Genomic DNA, 21,723 nt, shown 5'->3' on the forward strand with positions numbered 1-21,723 from the left:
AGAATTGTCACTGTTTACTGATAAATAGTCATATATTTAAAACTCCTAAAGACACCTAAAAAACTCTTGAACTAAGAAATGAATACAGTAAGGTTACAGAATACAACATTGACACACAAAAATCAGTAGTATTTTAATACTACTGATTTTTAATACAGTTGAAAAGAAATCAAAGAATGGTGGCTCATGCCTGTATTCCTAGCTACTCAGAAGGCAGAGATAAGATGGATCCTATCTCAAACAACTCAATAGCAAGAAAACAACCTAACTAAAAAATGGGCAAGAAGCATGTTTTCTCTCATATATGGAAGATAGATCCAAAATATAAACATATACACAAAAACAAACATGATCATATACAAATGTATACGTAGAACATGTTTGTAATAGTAGAAGGACACTATGGAATTCAGGGAAGGAGTGAAAGGAAAAGGAAATGATAGAGCTCAACAATATCATAATATTAACATCTGAAAAGGTAGAGGATATAAGGATATGTACTGAAAGCTGTTGAAAAATAAAGGTTGGAAAGTAGGGGTAAGGGGAGAGCAATGGAAGGGGTTGAAGGGACAAAAGTAAAGTATACTCATAGCAGGGATACATTGAGAAATCTCTTTGAACATTGACTTATATGTTAATAGCAAAAGACAGGACTGTAAAATAGGTACAGTGTGTGTGGGTACTTATGAGAAGGGGGAGATAAGGAAGGAGATTAAGGTGAGGGACTATGGTTGATGGACTTCATATACTCATATGAAATAGAATAAGGAAACCTCTTGTAGTTGCTTGAAGTGGGACAGGGAGATGATCGAGGGGGAGAGACAGTAGGGGTGATCCAATCAATGTATAATATAAGCCTATTTGGAATTGTCACAATAAATCCCCCCTGTACAAAAAATATATCCCAATAAAAAATTAATTAATAAAATGGACAAGGGACCTGGGCAGGCATTTTCAAGAAGATATAACATGGCCAGCAGATATATGAAAAATGTTTGATGCTTCTAATAATTAGGGAAATGCAAATTAAAACCATAATAAATATCATCTCACATGTATCAGAATGGCTGTTATAAAAAAGATGAAAAATAAGTATTGGGCAGGATATGGAGAAAACAGAATCTTTGTACACTGTGGTAGGAATGAAAATTAGTACAGTCACTATGGAAAACTATATGGAGGTTCCTCGAAAAACTAAACATAGAGACAATCAAAAATGGCAACTGGGACACACAAATAGCCTGGGTGAGCTCCATGAATCAGGGACCTTGCTGAGATACTGGAGACACCCTTGGCTGAGGTAAAGTACAAGGGAGAGCTGAAACATTAGCACCCTGAACCCTTAGCCCAGGAAGGCTTCTCCATGCCAAGATACAATGAAAGAACAGGCAGGCCACCACCCCCACGCTGCCACCTCACGCACCCACAAGCCTGTTGGGCCGCTGCCGCCCACCCACCAGCCCACAGGCCTGCCAGGCTGCCGCTCCACCAGGCTAGTTCAAACACTCTGGAAAAAAATTTGGAAGCTTCTTAAAAATCTAAACATAGACCTGCCATATGATCCAGCAATCCCACTCCTGAGGATATACCCAAAGGAATGTGACACAGGTTATTCCAGAGGCACCGGTACACCCATGTTTATTGAAGCACTATTCACAATAGCCAAGTTATGGAAACAACCAAGATGCCCCACTACTGATGAATGGATCAAGAAAATGTGGTGTTTATACACAATGGAATTTTACTCAGCCATGAAGATAAATGAAATCTTATCACTCATAAGTAAAGGAATGGAACTGGAGAGCATCATTCTGAGTGAGGTCAGCCAGGCTCAGAAGACCAAAAATCATACGTTCTCCCTTATTTGCGGACTTTAGATCTAGGGCAAATACAGCAATGTTGTTGGACTTGGGTCACATGACAAGGGGAGAGCACATACGGGAGGTGTTGGGATAGGTAAGAAACCTGAAACATGAAAGCGTTTGATTTCCCCACTCCAGAAGAACTAATACAGAAACCTTAAAGCGACAGAGGTCAGCAATAGAAGGGGATCAGGAACCAGTGTGAAGATCAGTTAGAGATGAATCAACTGGGTTGTAACACATTTGTATATGGAAGCAATGCTAAGAATCTCTCTGTATAGCTGTCCTTATCTCAACTGGCAAAAATGACTTGTCTTTCTTATTATGCTTATGTCTTCCCTTCAACAAAATTAGAGACAAGGGCAGAACAGATTCTGCCTGGAAGCAAGGGGTGGTGAGGGGGATAGGTGGGGGTGGGGGTGGGGGGCAGGGGGAAGAAATAACCCAAACAATGTATGCACATGTGAACAAATGAATAAATTTTTTTTGAAAAAGAAAGGTTATGTATTAAAGAACTGGTTGAATTTTCATATTCTGGATTTTGTGGTTTAAATACTACCTTGGTAAACTGAATTAATTGCCAACTTGTAAAATACTTTTCAAAATAGTAGAACTTACATATTAAAAACCCAGATTTTCCTCCAAAACATGAAAATTTAGCTGTGGAAATAGTGATCTGAAACCTGGCTGCTTTCACTTCACTTCACTATGAGTGAAGGACATAAACTGATTTTGTCATTATACACAAATACACTGTTTATTTCAGCTTCCTTTAAAGTTATTGATTAATTTATTCATTTTTTCATTTGATAACAAGACTGTCTTCACAAAAGAAACACGTTCTTCACTGACTTTGGAATTAAAAATCAAATACAGGACTGTAAAATAGGTCTTGTGACAGGGTGAGTATGTGTGGGAGGGGGAGGGGGAATGGAGGGGATAAAGGAGGGTGATGTAAAATATATAATGTTTAGTAAAATATACTAATTAAAAATAACTGGTGCCCACTACAACATCGTATTTATTAAAATTGGAATGATACAGAGAAGATTAGCATTGTTCCTGCATGTGAAGCATTCCTTATTGAAAAAGAAACTGGAACTAGCTCTGTCAAATGAGTAAAAAGTGATACTTAGAATGTGTGTACTTTTAAGTGTTATTCCACTTACTATGACAAAAAGTATGTTAACCAGGAGCAGCTTAGAAGGTCTTGTTCAAATAAGTAAAAACAAATTATTAAAGCTAAACTAGACCAGTTATACCACATAATTTATCTTAACTATAGCCACAGCTTTCCTTGGAAACATGTTACAAAGCTGGTAACCACAATAAATCATATTTTGTTCCAACGGAAAAGTTAAGCTAGAGTGGCTGCACCAGCTTGCATTCCCACCATCAGTGTATGGGGGTTCATTTTTCTCCACATCCTCACCAACACCTGTTGTTGGTGGTGTTTGTGATGATGGCTATTCTAACAGGAGTGAGGTGGAATCTTAATGTGGTTTTGACTTGCATTTCCATTATGGCCAGAGATGATGAGCATTTTTTCATGTGTTTTTTGGCCATTGGAATTTCTTCCTTTGAAAAAGCTCTGTTTAGCTCAGTTGCCCATTTCTTTATTGGTTCATTAATTTTGGGAGAGTTTAGTTTCTTAAATTCCCTATATATTCTGGTTATCAGTCCCTTGTCTGATGTGTAGCTGGCAAACATATTCTCCCACTCTGTGGGTTGTCTCTTCAGTTTAGAGACCATTTCTTTTGTTGTGCAGAAGCTTTGTAATTTTATGAAGTCACATTTATCCATTCTTTGTATAAACTGCTGAGCTGCTGGGGTTCTATTGAGGAAGTCCTTGCCTATACCTATTAGTTCCAGAGTGTTTCCTGCTCCTTCCTATACTAACTTCAGAGTTTTGGGTCTGGTATTAAGGTCCTCAATCCATTTTGAGTTGATACTAGTACAGGGTGATAAACATATCTAGTTTCAGTTTCTTGCAGGTGGATGAACATTTTTCCCAGCAACATTTGTTGAAGAGGCTGTCTTTTCTCCATCTCATGTTTTTGGCACCTTTGTCAAAAGTAAGATGTGCATAGTTGTGTGGATTCATATCTGGCCTTCTATTCTGTTCCACTGGTCTTCATGTCTGTTTTTGTGCCAGTACCATGCTGTTTTTATTGCTATGCCTCTACAATATAGTTTAAAGTCAGGTATTGTGATACCTCCAGCATGCTCTTTTTGCTGAGTATTGCCTTTGCTATTCATGGTCTCTTGTGTTTCCAAATAAACTTTAGAGTAGATTTTTCAATCTCTGTGATAAAAGTCCTTGGGATTTTGATGGGAATTGCATTAAAATGTAGATTGCTTTTGGTAGGATAGCCATTTTTACTGTTGATTCTATCAATCCATGAGCACGGGAGATCTTTCCATTATCTGTATTCTTCCTCAACTTTTTCTTCCGGTGTTTGTAGTTCTCCTTATAGAGGTCATTCACATCCTTTGTTAAGATTACTGCTAGGTATTTGATTGTTTTTGAGGCTACTATAAATGGAATTGTTTCCATATATTCCTTCACAGTTTGTTTGTTTTGGTGTATAGAAAAGCTAATGATTTTTGTAAGTTGATTTTGTATCCTGACTCCTTGCTGTAGCTGTTTCTGGTGTCTAGCAGTTTTTGAGTAGAGTTTTTTGGGTCTTTAAGGTATAGGATCATATCATCTGCAAATAGAGATATTTTAAAAGTTTTCTTTACTCATTTGTATTCCTTTTATTTCTTCTTCTTGCCTAATGGCTTTGGCTAGGAATGCCAGTACTATGTTGAATAGGAGTGGGGAGAGTGAGCACCCTTGTCTCGTTCCTGATTTTAGGGAAAATGGTTTCAGTTTTTCACTGTTAATTATGGTGTTGCCTGTAAGTTTGTCATATATAGCCTTTATAATGTTGAGGTACATTCCTTCTTTTTCTAGTTTTCTTAGAAAACTAGAGTGAGTGGTGTTGGATCTTGTCAAAGGCTTTTTCTGCATCTATTGAGATGATCAAGTGGTTTTTGTCTTTACTTCTATTAATGTGCTGTATTACATTTATAGATTTGTGTTGTTGAAACACCCCTGCATCCCTGGGATGAAGCTGAGTTGTTCATGGTGGATGATCTTTCTGATGTGTTGTTGGATTTGGTTTGCCTTTATGTTATTGATGATTTTTGCATTGATATTCATTAAGGAAATTGGCATATAGTTCTCTTTTTTGGAGGTGTCTTTGTCTGATTTTATGATAATAATATAATATTATAATTATAATAATAATAAGACAATAATATTGGCTTCATAAAATGAGTTAGGCAGTGTTCCTTCCTTTTATATTTCATTGAACATTTTAAGGAGGATTGGTATTAGTTCTTCTTTAAACATCTGATAGAATTCAGCAGACAATCTATCAGGTCCTAGACTTTTTTTTTTGGGAGACTCTTTATTGCTGCTTCAATTTCATTTTGTGTTATAGATCTATTCAGGTGATTAATATCCTCTTGGTTTAGTTTGGATGGTCATAAGTATCTAGAAATCTGTCCATTTCTTCAAGATTTTCAAATTTATTAGAGTACAGGTTCTTAAAGTAGTCTCTGATGATTTCCTGAATTTCCATTATATTTGTTTTTATCTCTTCTTTTGCATTTCTGATTTTACTGATTTGGGTTTTTTTTTTCTCTACTCAGTTTAGTCAGGTTTGCCAGGGGTTTGTCAATCTTATTTATTTTTTCCAACAACCAGCTTTTTGTTTCATTGATTCTTTGTGTGGTTTTTTTGTTTGTTTGTTTCTATTTCCTTGATTTCAGCTCTTATTTTTTATTATTTCTCTCCTTCTGCTTGTTTTGTTATTTGCTTGTTCTTGTTTTTCTTGTAGTTTGTGATGTAGCATTAGGTCATTAATTTGAGAACTTCCTGATCTTTTAGTATATGCACTCATGGCTATAAACTTTCCTGTTAGGAGTGCCTTTGCTGTGTCCCATAGGTTCCAGTAGCTCGTGTTTTCATTTTGATTAACTTCCAGGAACCTTTTACTTTCCTCTTTTATTTCATCAATGACCCATTGATCATTGAAAAATGTGTTGTTCAGCTTCCAATTGTTTGCATGTTTTTTAACTGTTGTTTTTGCTGTTGATTTCCAGTTTTAATGCATTGTGGTTAGATAGAATGCATGGTATTATTTCTATTTTCTTATATTTGCTGAGGTTTGCTTTGTGCTACAAGAGATGATCAATTTTGGAGAAGGTTCCATGAGCTGCTGAGAAGAATGTATATTGTGCAGAAGTTGGATGAAATATTCTGTAGATATCAGCTAGGTATATTTGATCTATGGTGTTCTAGAATTTCTTGATTGAGTTTTTGTTTGGATGACCTATCTATTGGTGATAGGGGGATGTTAAAGTCTCCCACTACCACTGTGTTGTAGTCTATATATGTTCTTTTAGGTCCATCAGAGTATGTTTGATGAAATTGGGTGCATTGACATTGGGTGCATATAGGTTGATAATTGTTATTTCCTTTTGATGTATTTCCCCTTTTATTAGTATAGAGTGTCCTTCTTTATCTCGTTAGATCAATGTAAGTTTAAAGTCTACTTTGTCTGAGATAAGTATTGCTATCCCTGCCTGTTTTGGGGGGCCACTGACTTGGTAAATCTTCTTCCAGCCTTTCACCCTCAACCAGTGCTTGTTTCTGTCAATGAGATGGGTCTCCTGTAGGCAGCAGATTGTTGGATCTTAATTTTTAATCAAATTTCCCAATCTGTGTCTTTTTAAGGGGGGGAATTAAGTTTGTTAACATTCAGTGTTAGTATTGATAAGTATGTGATGATGACTGACATTTAGCTGTCTTTGTTGTTTAAGGGTTTGATTGTGTGCAGCTGAATCAATGTTAATCTCAACTTTCTTACCTCTTCTTCTCCTGTGGTTTAGTTTTGCCTGTCCTTTCATGGTTTTGTTTGCTTTCATTTCTGTGTGCAGAATTCCTTGAAGAATCTTTTATAGTGGTAGCTTGGTGATCATATATTGTTTTAATTTCTGCTTATCATGGAAGACTTTTATTGCTCCATCTATTTTGAATGATAGTTTTGCTGGGTAGAGTATCCTAGGGTTGAAGTTATTTTCATTCAGTGCCCGGAAGTCTTCACTCCATGCCCTTCTTGCTTTTAATGTTTCCGTTGAGAAATTTGCTGTCATTTTGATGAGTTTATCTTTGTATGTTACTTGTTTTTTCTCTCTTACAGCCTTCAATATTCTTTCTCTATTCTCTGTGCTTGTTGTTTTAATGATAATATGTCATGGGGTAGTTCTGTTTTGGTCAATTATGTTTGGTGTCCTGGAGGCTTCCTATACCTGATTGGGCATAACTTTCTCTAGATTTAGGTAATTTTCTGTTATTATTTTATTGACTATTTTACAAATCCTTTTGCTTGGACCTCTTCTTCTTCAATGCTTATGATTCTTAGGTTTGGTCTTTTGATGAAGTTGTTGAGTTCTTGCATATTCCTTTCATAGGTCTTGAGTTGTCTAATAGTAGTTCAACTTTTCTTTTAATTACCATTTCTTCTTTGAGTTCTGAGATTCTGTCTCCTGCTCATTCTAGTCTGCTGGGGTGGCCTTCCATTTTGTTTTATATTTCTGTTTCATTCTTTTTTGTGAGGTTTTCCATATCATGGGTCACTTCCTCTTTAATATTGTCAATTTTCACCATTAATTCATTTATCTCTCTATGGTGTTCTATGTTTCATTTTGGTGGCTATGTAGGGCTCCTATGAGTTCATTTATTTGTTTTTGTGTTTTCTCATATTCTTTACTTTTGTTGTCTTGGAATTTCTTGAGTGTCTTCTGTATGTTTTGGTTGACCATGTCTAGTATCATCTCTATGAAATTGTCACTGATTATTTGCAGGATTTCTTCTTTCTGAGCTTCTTTTGGGCTTTGTTGGGTTCCTTGGTATAGTTTATCTTTGTTTTGTTGGAGTCTGGATCTGTGTTTTCATTTTCTTCATTTCTGTCTGCATCCTGTACTAATCGATTTTTGGGGGAGAACGGTTTCCATCACTTTTTTGTCTTCCCATCATTCCGCTTGGTACTCTTTCTGTCCCTGGTCTATTTTTAATTTAGTATTGGCTAACTTATAATAGTACAACTAACAAAACCAAGAAAGAAGGAGAAATAAGAAAAAGAAAAAGAATGAAAGAAAAGAAAAAAAATCCCCAGTTATGAGCAGTAGAATTTCAGTCTTAGTACTTCTGGTGTTACTCCTTTAGCATCCAGTTCTGTTTGTCAGTGTCTCCTATGCAGGTTTGGAACTGGCGTCTGGTGGTGTTGGAGCCCTCATGTGGCAGGCAGCAGCTGGTGTGCCGGTGGGCCAGTGGGCAGTGATCTGGTGGGCCTGCGGGGCGGCAGCCTGGTGGAGGTGGCCCCACTGGCGTGTGGGAGGCCTGGTTGGCCAGCAAGTGGCAAGTTAGCCTGCACACAGTGTAGAGGCCCTGTTGTCCAGTGGGTGTGGGTGTTGCAGCCCGCCTGTTCTTTCAGTGTATTGTGGAGTACAGAAGCCTTCCACAGGCTAGGGGTTTAGGGTGCCCACATTTCAGCTCTCCCTTGTGCTTTACCTCAGTCAAGCATGTCTCCAGTGTCTCAGCAAGGTCCATGGTTCACAGAGCTCATGCAGTCTGCATCTGTGTCCCAGTCAGCATTTTGGATCCTCCCCTGAATTTTCCATAACCTTTCTTATAACATTTTTTTTTCTCCTTGGAACACTGCCCTGTCCTGTTAGTCTACTTTGAATTGGGCCATCATTAGTTACATATGTCTGGCTTGTTTCCTCCTTTTCTGAGAGCTCTATTAGACCACAATAATTTTCAGGGTCTCTTTGTATTGTAAGCAATTAGCATAGGGACTCCCAAATTATTTGTTTACATGAACTTGTTACCTTGTATATCCAGTTGTCTGACACTAAAAAAATTACACAATAAAGAGCCTTGAACAATATTTTATGTGTATAATTTGAAATGTATAAGAATAAGCAATTCATATGGAAGACATTTATTAGATGTGGACACTGGTGCAGATGAAAATTTATGGCCATGCTTAGCAAATCCTTATATTTCTCACCTGTGGTTAAAATATCCTCAAAAGTTGTAAATGTTTTGTCTACTAATTGGATTGGGTTTATAATATGAATCGATATTATGAAGGTGTACCAAGTATCATGAGTACATTGACTTTAAAAGCTTTTGTGAGACAGTCTTAAGAATGAATAATTTAATATAAAAATTGATAAATGTGTGGCCTGGGGGGGAAATAATCTTTGTTTTTAATTTTCCTTTTTAATAATTGATTACTGTTGACTATACACTGTAGAAGGAAAGAAGAAATCTGTAATGTGCAACAGAAATAATACAGCTCTTCTGGTGAGCTTGGATTGAGAACTGTGTCTCTTTGTCTCTGGCTCTCTCTCTTTCACACACACACACACACACACACACACACACACAGAGAGAGAGACAGAGAGAGAGAGAGACCCTATAATGCTAGACCAGGCAGCCTACTTATTTTTCAGAGGATATAGAGTTTTTCAGATATGATGATGGTCCTAGAAAGAAGGACTAGTTGCAGGATTCTTTATTTCAGTTAACTTTGAGACCTGTCCAATGAGTGTGTGTTTATTGTAGAGGTAGGTGGAGGAGGGTCCCAAAGCTCTAACTGGTATTGTCCATGCAAGACAGGGTGTTGGTGGATTGGAGAAGCTCATGTCTTGCTCTTCCAGTGCTTCAGAACTAAGGGATATTTTAAAAATTCTTTTATAAATGAGATATTTATAGATGTCAGTGACCTTCTTGGGCCAAATTTTCATTTAAGTGAAGGAGGTATGTTCAGTTCCCAGATTCTCTGAATAAATAGCTTGGTCTTGAGTTTTCCAGCATCAGTAATCTCATGTCTTACAATAAAGGATTCCTATTATTCTATAGGTAACACCTTTAAAAGTTTATTTACTTCCATATGAATAAAAATCACCAAGTTAATTATTCCTTTAAAATATAGGAGAAATTTTTGTTGGGTAATTTATACAAAGTCAGTGAATGAGAAATTTCAGTGCTTAAGAAAGGGGAATTAAGAAGAGTTTGGGAGTGTTGCTTTTACCAATTCAAGGATCTTTCTTAGTGGGATGTGAATACAGGCTAAATTCTCCTTCTTTGTCAGGGATTGAGACCTGTGAACTTTTTCTATCTGTTTTAAAAATAGACAGGGAGAATTGTCATAGTGATGTGATGTGAAATGTTTGCAGATAAAGAACAAAGACTAAGAACTACATTATACTATTCTTACAGAATAACAATATATTCCCTACATCAATTTTTGTTTATTATTGGGGTATCCAATCAATATTCCATGGCTATATGTAGTAGCTATCACCTATGGACTTTAAATACTGTTACCTGTTGTAGGTTCTAGGGCATTTTGTTCAGGGGTAGTGGCCCTGGAGGTGAAGAAGTAGTAAGGCCTATGGCATCCAATCCTGGAGTTGCAGTGGAATTTTCTCAAATTCTATGTCATATTCATATTCAGAGGCTGAACTATAATCTTTAGTGTCATCTGTGTACTTTTCAGGGCTGGTGACATTATTTTCAGGCTCAGTGTCAACAAGTGTGTTGGTGGCAGTGGTGACATCATTCAGACCAATGATGGCATTAGAGTAGCAGAAATATTATTTGTTCTAGGTGGAGAAGTGTCAAGGTTAGAAGTGGCCCTCCCAGAGAAGCTGTTACAGTTTCTAGAACATCTTTGTGGTTTCAGGGTCAGTTGCATTAATGACAACTGCAGTGGGGGTAGTAGCAGAAGCAGTTACAGTGTTCTCTTCAGTGGTTATGTCAGTTTCAGCGGTTGTGGTTACAACTGCAGAAGAAGTGGTTTCACCTACTGAACCAGCAGGAGTACCTGTTACAGTAATAGTTGTGCCACCTTCAAAGGCAGTGAGTAGCCTGAAGGTAGCAGTATTAGCATACTGGATAATGATTTGAGATGCAAACACAGTTGTATTAGCTAAAGGGTAAAAGGAAGGACCTTCATGGTAAATATATTTTGAGCTATGTTATTAGTGACATTAGTAGCTGCCAACATGATCTGTGCAAGCAGTAGTTGTGTTATGCCATAGCTGCTTTTACAGAATTCTTAGAGGGATACTTCTTTGGTTGCTGTGGACAAGGTGTGAGCATATGAGGTCTAGATGTATGAATTTGCACTTGGAATAGATGATATTTTATGGGACAAGATGTGGTAGATGAGGTTTGTACACATGGCATTTGGGCACATTAAGTAAAGCTGCATAATTTGGAGACTGGTTAACAGAAAGTGAAGGTTTCATTTTCCATGTTTTGTATTTGATAGAAGATGGCTTTCAGACTTGCATCTTTGACGCTTTGGATACAGACTTAGGGACTCTTTGAAGAGACCCTATGTGGAGCATGGAAATTGTTTGGTTGAGACTTCTTAAAAACAACTCTTTCTGTTTTCTTTTTTAATTTTTATTTTTTATTATTCATATGTGCATACAATGCTTGGGTCATTTCTGCCCCCTGCCCCCACCCCCTCCCTTAGTACCCACACCACCCCCTCCCTCTCCCCTCTACCCCCATGATACCCGGCAGAAACTATATTGCCCTTAGCTCTAATTTTGTTGAAGAGAGAGTATAAGCAATAATAGGAAGGAATAGGGTTTTTGCTAGTTGAGATAAGGATAGCTATACAGGGAGGTGACTCACTTTGATTTCCTGTGCATGTGTGTTACCTTCTAGGTTAATTATTTTGATCTAACCTTTTCTCTAGTTCCTGGTCCCCTTCTCCTATTGGCCTCAGTTGCTTTTAAGGTATCTGCTTTAGTTTTTCTGAAAGAACATTTCGTTCTTCTTCATGTCTGCATAAAATTCCATTGTGTATAGATACCACATTTTCTTGATCCATTCATCAGTAGTGGGGCATCTTGGCTGTTTCCATAACTTGGCTATTGTGAATAGTGCCACAATAAACATGGGTGTGCAGGTGCCTCTGGAGTAACCTGTGTCACAGTCTTTTGGGTATATCCGCAAGAGTGGTATTGCTGGATCAAATGGTAGAACATTTAGCTTTTTAAGTAGCCTCCAAATTTTTTTCCAGAGTGGTTGTACTAGTTTACATTCCCATGAACAGTGTAAGAGGGTTCCTTTTTCCCTGCATCCTCACCAACACCTGTTGGTGGTGGTGTTGCTGATGATGGCTATTCTAACAGGGGTGAGGTGGAATCTTAGTGTGGTTTTAATTTGCATTTCCTTTATTGCTAGAGATGGTGAGCATTTTTTCATATGTTTTTTGGCCATTTGCATTTCTTCTTTTGAGAAAGTTCTATTTAGTTCACTTGCCCATTTCTTTATTGGTTCATTAGTTCTGGGAGAATTTAGTTTTTTAAGTTCCCTATATATTCTGGTTATCAGTCCTTTGCCTGATGTGTAGCTGGCAAATATTTTCTCCCACTCTGTGGGTGTTCTCTTCAGTTTAGAGACCATTTCTTTTGTTGAGCAGAAGCTTTTTAGTTTTATGAGGTCCCATTTATCTATGCTATCTCTTAGTTGCTGTGCTGCTGGGGTTTCGTTGAGAAAGTTCTATCCTATACCTCCTAACTCCAGAGTATTTCCTACTCTTTCCTGTATCAACTTTAGAGTTTGTGGTCTGATATTAAGATCCTTGATCCATTTTGAGTTAATGTAGGTATAGGGTGATATACATGGATCTAGTTTCAGTTTTTTGCAGACTGCCAACCAGTTTTCCCAGCAGTTTTTGTTAAAGAGGCTGCTTTTTCTCCATCGTATATTTTCAGTGCCTTTGTGTCAAAGACAAGTTGGTTATAGTTGTGTGGCTTCATATCTGGGTCCTCTATTCTGTTCCACTGTTCTTCATGTCTGTTTTTGTGCCAATGCCATGCTTTTTTTATTGTTATTGCTTTGTAATATAGTTTGAAGTCAGGTATAGTGATACCTACTGCATTGTTCTTTTGACTGAGTATTGCCTTGGCTCTTCGTGACCTCTTGTGTTTCCATATAAATTTAACGGTAGATTTTTCAATCTCTTTAATGAATGTCACTGGAATTTTTTGATGGGAATTGCATTAAACATGTAGATTACTTTTGGGAGTATAGACATTTTTACTATGTTGATTCTACCAATCCATGCGCATGGGAAATCTCTCCACTTACTATTGTCTTCCTCAATCTCTTTCTTCAGAAGTTTATAATTTTCCTTGTAGAGGTCATTCACATCTTTTGTTAGGTTTACACGTAGGTATTTGATTTTTTTGAGGCTATTATAAATGGAATTGTTTTCATATATTCTTTCTCAGTTTGTTCATTATTAGTGTATAGAAATGCTAATGATTTTTCTATGTTGATTTTATATCCTGCTACCTTGCTATAGCTGTTGATGGTGTCTAGGAGCTTTTAGGTAGAATTTTTTGGGTCTTTAAGGTATAGGATCATATTGTCTGCAAATAGGGATATTTTGACAGTTTCTTTACCTATTTGTATTCCTTTTATTCCTTCTTGCCTGATTGCTCTGACTAGGAATTCCAGTACTATGTTGAATAGGAGTGGCAATAGTGGGCATCTTTGTCTAGTTCCTGATTTTAGAGGGAATGGTTTCAGTTTTTCTGTGTTAAGCATAATGCTGGCTGTAGGTTTGTCATATATAGCTTTTATAATGTTGAGGTACTTTCCTTCTATTCCTAGTTTTCTTAGAGCTTTTATCATGAAATGGTGTGGATTCTTATCGAAGGCTTTTTCTGCATCTATTGAGATGATCAAGTGGTTTTTTTTGTTAGTTCTGTTAATGTGGTTTATTATGTTTATTGATTTTCGTATGTTGAACTACCTCTGCATCCCTGGGATGAAGCCTACTTGGTCGTGGTGAATAATCTTTTTGATGTGTTGTTGAATTTGGTTTGCCATTATTTTGCTGAGGATTTTTGCATCAATGTTCATTAAGGAGATTGGCCTATAGTTCTCCTTTTTGGAGGTGTCTTTGCCTGGTTTTGTATTAAGTGTAATACTGGCTTCATAAAATGTATTAGGTAGTTTTTCTTCACTTTCTATTTCGTGGAACAGTTTAAGGAGTGTTGGTGTCAGTTCTTCTTTAAAGTCTGATAGAATTCAGCAGAGAATCCATCAGGTTCTGGACTTTTCTGTTTGGGGAGACTCTTGATTGCTGCTTCAATTTCATTTTGTGTTATAGATCTATTCCGGTGATTAATTTCCTCTTGGTTCAGTTTTGGATGCTCATATGTATCTAGAAATCTGTCCATTTCTTTAATATTTTCAAATTTATTTGAATATAGGTTCTCAAAGTAGTCTCTGATGATTTCTTGGACTTCCATGGTGTTTGTTGTTATCTTCCCTTTTGCATTCCTGATTCTACTAATTTGGGTTTTTTTCTCTCATCATTTTAGTCTGGTTTGCCAGGGGTTTGTTGGTCTTGTTTATTTTTTCGAAGAACCAACTTTTTGTTTCATTAATTCTTTGTATGGTTTTTTTTGGTTTCTATTTCGTTGATTTCAGCTCTTATTTTTATTATTTCTCTCCTATTTGTTTTAGGATTTGCTTGTTCTTGTTTTTCTGAGTTTGAGATGTATCATTAGGTCATTGATTTGGGATCTTTCAGTCTTTTTAATATATGCACTCATGGCTATAAACTTTCCTCTCAGGACTGCCTTTGCTGTGTCCCATAGGTTCCAGTAGGTTGTGTTTTCATTTTGATTGACGTCCAGGATAATTTCTTCTTTTATTTCATCAATGACCCATTGTTCATTAAGTAATGAGTTATTCAGTTTCCAGCTGTTTGCATGTTTTTTGTCTTCATTTTTGTTGTTGAATTCTAGTTTTATTGCATTGTGATCAGATAGAATGCATGGTATAATTTCTATTTTCTTATGTTTGCTGAAGCTTGCTTTGTGCCCTAGGATATGATCTATTTTGGAGAAGGTTCCATGGGCTATTTTTGTCCTGAGTTCATTTATCTCTTTATTAATCATGTTCTCTGTTTCACATTGGTGTTTATACAGTGCTTCTATGGTTTCCTTTATTTCTTCTTTTGCTTTTTCAAATTCTCTATTTTTGTTGTCTTGCAATTTCTTGAGTGTCTCCTGTACATTTTGGTTGACCATATCCAGTATCATGTCTATAAAATTCTCCTTGAGTACCTGTAGTATGTCTTCTTTTAAATTATTCTTGTGGGTTTTATTGGGTTCTTTGGCATAGTTTGTCTTCATTTTGTTGGAGTCTGGATCTGAGTATCTGTTTTCTTCATTTCCCTCTGGTTCCTGTACTAATTTTTTGCTGTGGGGAAACTTATTTTCCTTTTTTTTCTGTCTTTCTGTCATTACCCTTGGTGTTGTTAATGTCCCTGTTATGTGTGCAATTAAGTATTTTCTGGCTGTAATAATAGCACTAGTGATATTTAGAATGGAAGGGTGAGAGTGGATGGAAAGCATAGAAGTTAAAGGAAAAGGGAAAAACAAATAATCAAGTAGAAAAAAACCCAAAAAACAAAACAAAGAATCAAACAAAAAAGTTTCAAAGATATAAACAGGGAGAGACAGTGTACTAGTCAACAGTAAGCTTAAAAGGCATTAGAGAGACAGATAGATGATTGAAAATAAGAAATAAAAAGAATAAAGATAAGAATAAAAGTAAAAATAAGTAAATGAGAGAAAAAAATATAAATAAAATAAAAAATAAAAAATAAATGAAATTAAAAAAAAAAACCTTCAAGTTCAAATGCAATGAAGTTTCAGTCTTAATAATTTTAGTGTTGTCCCTCAGCCTCCAATCCTGGAGTTGGTGCCTCAGATGTTGTTGTGTAGTTGTCTTATCAAAGGGGTAACATAAAAAAAAAAAAACTCACAAAGTGTCCCAAGTTCAAATGTTATTCTGTTTCACTAAGTTTTTCAGCATGCCGGTGTAGTTTGGTTGTTTTGTCATCAAAGGTAGGGAAAGAGAAAAAAAAAAAAAGAGTCTGGAGACAGGTCTGTGAATGGCTATCTGCGGCTGGGGCTTGCCTGCCTGCTGCTGTCATCCTGCTGTTGCTGGAGGCTTTACTTATGCTGATCTCAGGGGTGAGCTTAGCACTCACCTGGCCCTGCAGGCTTTGTTTACTGAGAGTCCTGTGCACGAGCCACTGCTACAAGCTTTCCCCTTTCCAAGCACACTGGGGGAGATGACACTGCACCCTCTTTCTCAGGCTTGTGTGTTTATTTACAGTTCATGTGGGAAGTGGGTCTTCCCCCCTCTCCTGTGGAGTTTTCCTCCCACTGCTGTGTTTACAAGCTTTCCCGCTCCTGGTTGCTGGGTGATGTGCTGCTGCTCCTGCCAGCTGGCATGTTTGTTTACAGCTCACATGGGAGGTGGGTCTTCCCCCCTCTCCTGTGGAGTTTTCCTCCCTCCACCACTCTCACAAGCCATCCTGCTCTTGGTTGCTGGGCGTGCCCCCGTTTCCGCTGGAGCCTCTCCAGCCAGGCCTGGCTTGTTTATTTACAGTTCTGGGAAGGATTCCCCTCTCCCCCTCTTCAGAGCTCAGGGTTCCCCACCCTCTTTGCCACGTGTCTTTGTTGTTCTTATTGCTTATTACTCAGTTTCTCTTTTTTCCCCGAGTGGGGATTGGTCTTTCCAGGTGGCTATGCTGATCTGGCCCAGGGATGTCTGTGGAAGTACTGCGTACCACTTAGCTCACCTTGTCTGCATCTTCCCAAGCCATCTGAGTGCAGGCGACTGGCAGCCCAGGGGCCCTCCTGGTTTCTCTGTTCAACGTGAAGTGGAGATGCTCTGCGCATGGTGGAGGTGTGGAGGGGTCAAAGTTTTGCCTCTTCTCAGTGGCCTTGCCTGCAAGGTGTGTTTCCAGCATCTCTCCAAGATTTCACTTTAGGAGACACGCTTTCTGCTTCCTCCCTCTAGCTGCCATCTTGGAAAAACCTTTTTCTGTTTTCTTATAGAAACCTTAGACTTTAGAAACCAAACTGTTCCTTCCTGTCCCTTGGGAAAATGAAGTCTGCCTAAGAGAAGCATTGGCAGTTGATGCTTTCATTTTTGTGACCATCACAACTGATTTTTCTTATAACATTGGGAACTGAAGATTTTTTCTGTTTTGAGAGAAGTTGGTGTCCTCTTGGGTACAGTCTTCACAGTTTTTGACTGTTTTAGGTTAACAGTTTTCTTTTTTCTAAATAGCAGACTTGGGAGAAAATGTCTGGCTGGACATAGATTTGTCAGTTATGCTATTTATGTGGAGACTTCTTTTAAATGTTTTTGGTTGAGGTTGGTTTAGTGAAATCATTGTAGTTAGAAGTTATTTTTTAGTAGAGCTAGACCTCTTTGTTGGATCTTAAAGATAATGAGTATTTGGATGTAGACTTGGATGTTGAAGATTTTTTAAAATTTAGAAATAGAGATTGTTTAGCCAACTGATATAGGTTGAATCCTGATAAGTGAAACATGGCTTTATGACTGCTTTGTCTGAAATTAAAAAAAAACAAAAAACCCTTGAAGATATAGATGTAGATAATGCTTTTCAGAATAGAACCTCAGTTGCTCAGAAAATAGGAAAAAGAATTGAAAAATGGAGTTATATCAAATTAAAATGCTTCTGCATAGCAAAGGAAAAAGCTCCAGAATCAAAAGAATACCTACAGAATGGGAAGAAATCTTTGCAAGTCATTCATTGGATAAATATCCAGCATATATAAAGAGATCAAAAAACTAATTATTAAAAGAACAAATAATCCATTTAATGAATGGTAAAATGAGCAATTTTGTGAAGAAATACAAATTGCTAATAAATACATGAAGAAATGTTCAACACCCTTATTATAAAGGAAATGCAAATCAAAACATCACTGAGAGATTCCATTAACCCAGTCAGAATGGCTATCATTAAGAAAACCAAAACCAACAAATGTTGGTTAATATGCAGGGAGTTGGAAGGGTGTGGGTAGGAATGTAAATTAGTGCAACCACTATGGAAATCAGTGTGATGTTTCCTTAAAAAACTAAAGATAGAACCACCATATGATCCTGCTATACCATGCCTGGGCAAATATCCAAAGGAAGGTAAATCAACATACAGTGAAGATACCTGTATACCCATGTTTATAGTAGCACTATTCACAATAGCCATAATATGGAATCAGTCTTGGTGCCCCCAAACCAATGAATGGATAAAGAAAATGTGATATATATACACAATGGAGTATTACTCAACCATAAAGAAAAATGAAATCATGTCATTTGCAGGAAAATAGATGGAACTAGAGATCACCATGTTAAGCAAAATAAGCCAGACTGAGAAAGATAAATACTACATGTTATCTCTTTATTTTCTCAAGGCATTTTTATTAGCATACATTAGTTGTATAGGGGTGATTCATTGTTACATTTCTGAATTCACCTACATTGTATGCTGATTAGGTTTGCCCCTACCATTTTTCTGCCCTCCCTCATTACTTAAAATGATTGCAGAAGGTTTCATTGTTTTATTTTATATGTATATAGAGTACAATGACCATATTCACCATTAACCCTCCTGTATTCCCTTCCATTCACCATCTCCCCTCCTACAAGTACCCCCCCAGTGGAATCTAATCTTTAAAAATCCTATTTACAGTTGAAGTTCTTTATGCCATATATGAAAATAGAGCTGTGAAACCTGTTGTAATTGTTTTGATTGAGGTATATTATATGCATGTGTGAAAATATCACAATGAAACCCCTTTGTATACACACTCGAATTCACCCGCTCCATTATTCTCCTTTATTGCTCCTTCCCCTGTTCCTTGAATAGTTTCAACAGGTCTTATTTTTCCATTTTCATACATATGTACACAGTGTTTGCCCTGTATTCATCAATCTACACCCTTTCCCCACATCCTCCCTCTGCCCACTGGTACCCCCTGCCACCAGATAGGATCTGTTCACCTGATCTCTGATTTTGTAAAAGAAAAAACTGACATTTTGTTTGTTTAAAATAACTATACAGGGAGTTTCCTTGTGACATCTCCATGTATACACGTATTATAACCCAAATTGGTTCATGGTAAGGATGTAAAGTAGTTCACTATAGAAAATAGTATGGAGGCTCGTCAAAAAACTAAAATTGGAACTACCATATAATTCAGCAATACCACTCCTAGGGATATACCCAAAGGAATGTAAGTCAGGTTACAACAAAGTCTCCTGCATACCCATGTTTATTGCAGGATTATTATTGATAGCTAAGCTATGGAAAAAGCCAAGATGCCCCACTACTGATGAAAATGTGGTATTTCCTTACATTGGAATTTTATGCAGCCACAAAGAAGAATGAAATTTTGTCATTTGCATGTAAGTGGATGGAACTAAAAAATCGTTTTCTTTGCAGTAATGAATTAATGAAAAGATTTAATAACTTGGATAGCCAACTGGTATACACTTAAATGGAGCCGGGCACTGGTGGCTCACACCTATAATCCTAGCTATCGAGATTCAAAGCCAGCCTGGGCAAATAGTTGGAGAAACCCTATCTAAGAAAAACCTACCACAAAAAAAGGGCTGGTAGATTAATTTAATATGTAGTCCCTGAGTTCAAACCCCAGTACCACAAAAAAAAAAAAATGGACAAAGAAAATGAATTAAGAACTTTGCATAGAAGACTAGTGGTATAACTCTGTGGTAGAAGGCTTGCTCAGCATTTGAGAGGTCTTGGATAATCCCTAGCATCAAAATCAAAACAAACAAAAAACTCTGTGCTAAATGGAGAGTCAAACCTAAATTTTGTATCACCTAGTTTCTTACAGAAAATCAAATCGCTGGAGTCTTTTTAATGCTTACCTTTGCTATTTAAAACTAAGTCTTAAGACTTATTCAGTTTTAAGACAAATATGAGCATGGAGCCACTTACACATGCTTATTTTCAGTGGTCACATGCAATGATACTCTCATTTAGGTTAGTCACATATATGCTGATATTTTACCACAATGGTAAAAGAAAGAATGAAAATAGTTTCAGAAGACTGAATCCACAAAGAGGCTAAAAATTAATCTATTGAACACAGACAATGATGGCAGTCTACCCATGTTAATTACAGAAAATAGTCTTTAGGATTGCAATAAAATAAATGGAGTACAATAAATTTTTTCCTAAAGTATACAGTTCATTTTTATAACAGTATATGTTTGTAAATTATTCATGTACTTTCATATGAGCTTTATTATTAATCTTTATGATTTTCTGCTATTTTTAAAGACGTGGGTTTTCTTTTTTAAAAGTTTTATAATATTTTAAAATTTACATATATTAATAATATGAGGTAGTTTCATTGTGATAATTCCATACATGCATACAGTGTACTTTGAATAAATCCATCCTCCTTTCATTATATTCCCATTTTTCCACACTCTCTTTCCCCCATTTTCAAAGTGTTTGGTGGGTTTCATTATACTATCTTTACATATATTTGGTACAGCTTCATTTGTCTATTCTTGCCTTTATTTCCTAGGCAATTGAGTTCTATTCAGAAAATAATTACCTATGCCTATGAAATGTAGAAGGAAGGAACACTGCTGAACTCATTTTATGAAGCCAATGTTATTTTCATCCCAAAATCAGACAGACACCTCCAAAGAGGAGAAGTATAGGCCAATTTCCTTAATGAACATTGATGCAAAATCCTCAATAAAATAATGGCAAACCAAATCCAACAACATGTCAGAAACATCATTCACCATGACCAAATAGGCTTCATCCCAGGACACAGGGGTGTTTCAACATATGCAAATCTATAAATGTAATACAGCACATTAATAGAAGTAAAGACAAAAACCACTTGATTATCTCAATAGATGCAGAAAAAGCCTTTGACAAAATCCAACACCACTTCATGATAAAAGCTCTAAGAAAACTAGGAATAGAAGGAATGTACCTCAACATTGTAAAGGTTATATATGACAAATCTACAGCCAACATCATAATTAATGGTGAAAAACTGAAACCATTTCCTCTAAAATCAGGAATGAGACAAGGGTGCCCATTCTCCCTACTCCTATTCAACATAGTACTGGAATTCCTAGCCAGAGCCATTAGGCAAGAAGAAGAAATAAAAGGAATACAAATAAGTAAAGAAAACTGTCAAAATATCTCTATTTGCAGATGATATGATCCTATACCTTCAAGACCCAAAAAACTCTACACAAAAAGTCCTAGACACCAGAAACAGCTATAGCAAAGTGGCAGGATACAAAATCAACTTACAAAAATCATTAGCTTCTTGTACACCAACAAGGAACTAATTGAGAAAGAATATGGAAACAATTCCATTTACAATAGCCTGAAAAAAATCAGATACCTAGGAGTAAACTTAACAAAGGATGTGACTGACCTCTACAAGGAGAACTACAACCCCTGAAGAAAGAGCTTGAAGAACACTACAGAAGGTGGAAAGATCTCCCATGCTCATGGTTTGATAGGATCAACAGAGTACAAATGTCTACATTACCAAAAGCAATCTACATGTTCAATGCAATTCCCATCAAAATCCCAATGACATTAATCATAGAGATTGAAAAATCTACCTTAAAGTTTATGTGGAAACACAAGAGACTGTGAATAGCCAAGGCAATACTCAGAAAAAAGGGCAATGCTGGAGGTATGACAATACCCGACTTCAAAACTATATTACAAAGCAATAGCAATAACAGCTATTGGTACTGGCACAAAAACAGATATGAAGACCAGTGGAACAGAATAGAGGACCCGGATATAAATTTATTTTTGACAAAGTTGTCAAAAACATACAATGGAGA

The 21,723-nt window shown here is 36.8% G+C and overlaps 1 long non-coding RNA gene and 1 pseudogene across 1 annotated transcript in view; both read left to right on the forward strand.

Moving 5' to 3' along the window:
* The window catches only part of LOC141410961 (uncharacterized), a 186,422-nt gene that overhangs the window by 60,939 nt on the left and 103,760 nt on the right, over positions 1-21,723 (forward strand). The gene's annotated exons all lie outside the window — the stretch shown is intronic.
* LOC141411204 (U6 spliceosomal RNA) lies at positions 2,872-2,965 on the forward strand (annotated as a pseudogene).

This window comes from Castor canadensis, chromosome 9 (genome assembly GCF_047511655.1).
Source record: "Castor canadensis chromosome 9, mCasCan1.hap1v2, whole genome shotgun sequence".
Classification (NCBI taxonomy): domain Eukaryota; kingdom Metazoa; phylum Chordata; class Mammalia; order Rodentia; family Castoridae; genus Castor; species Castor canadensis.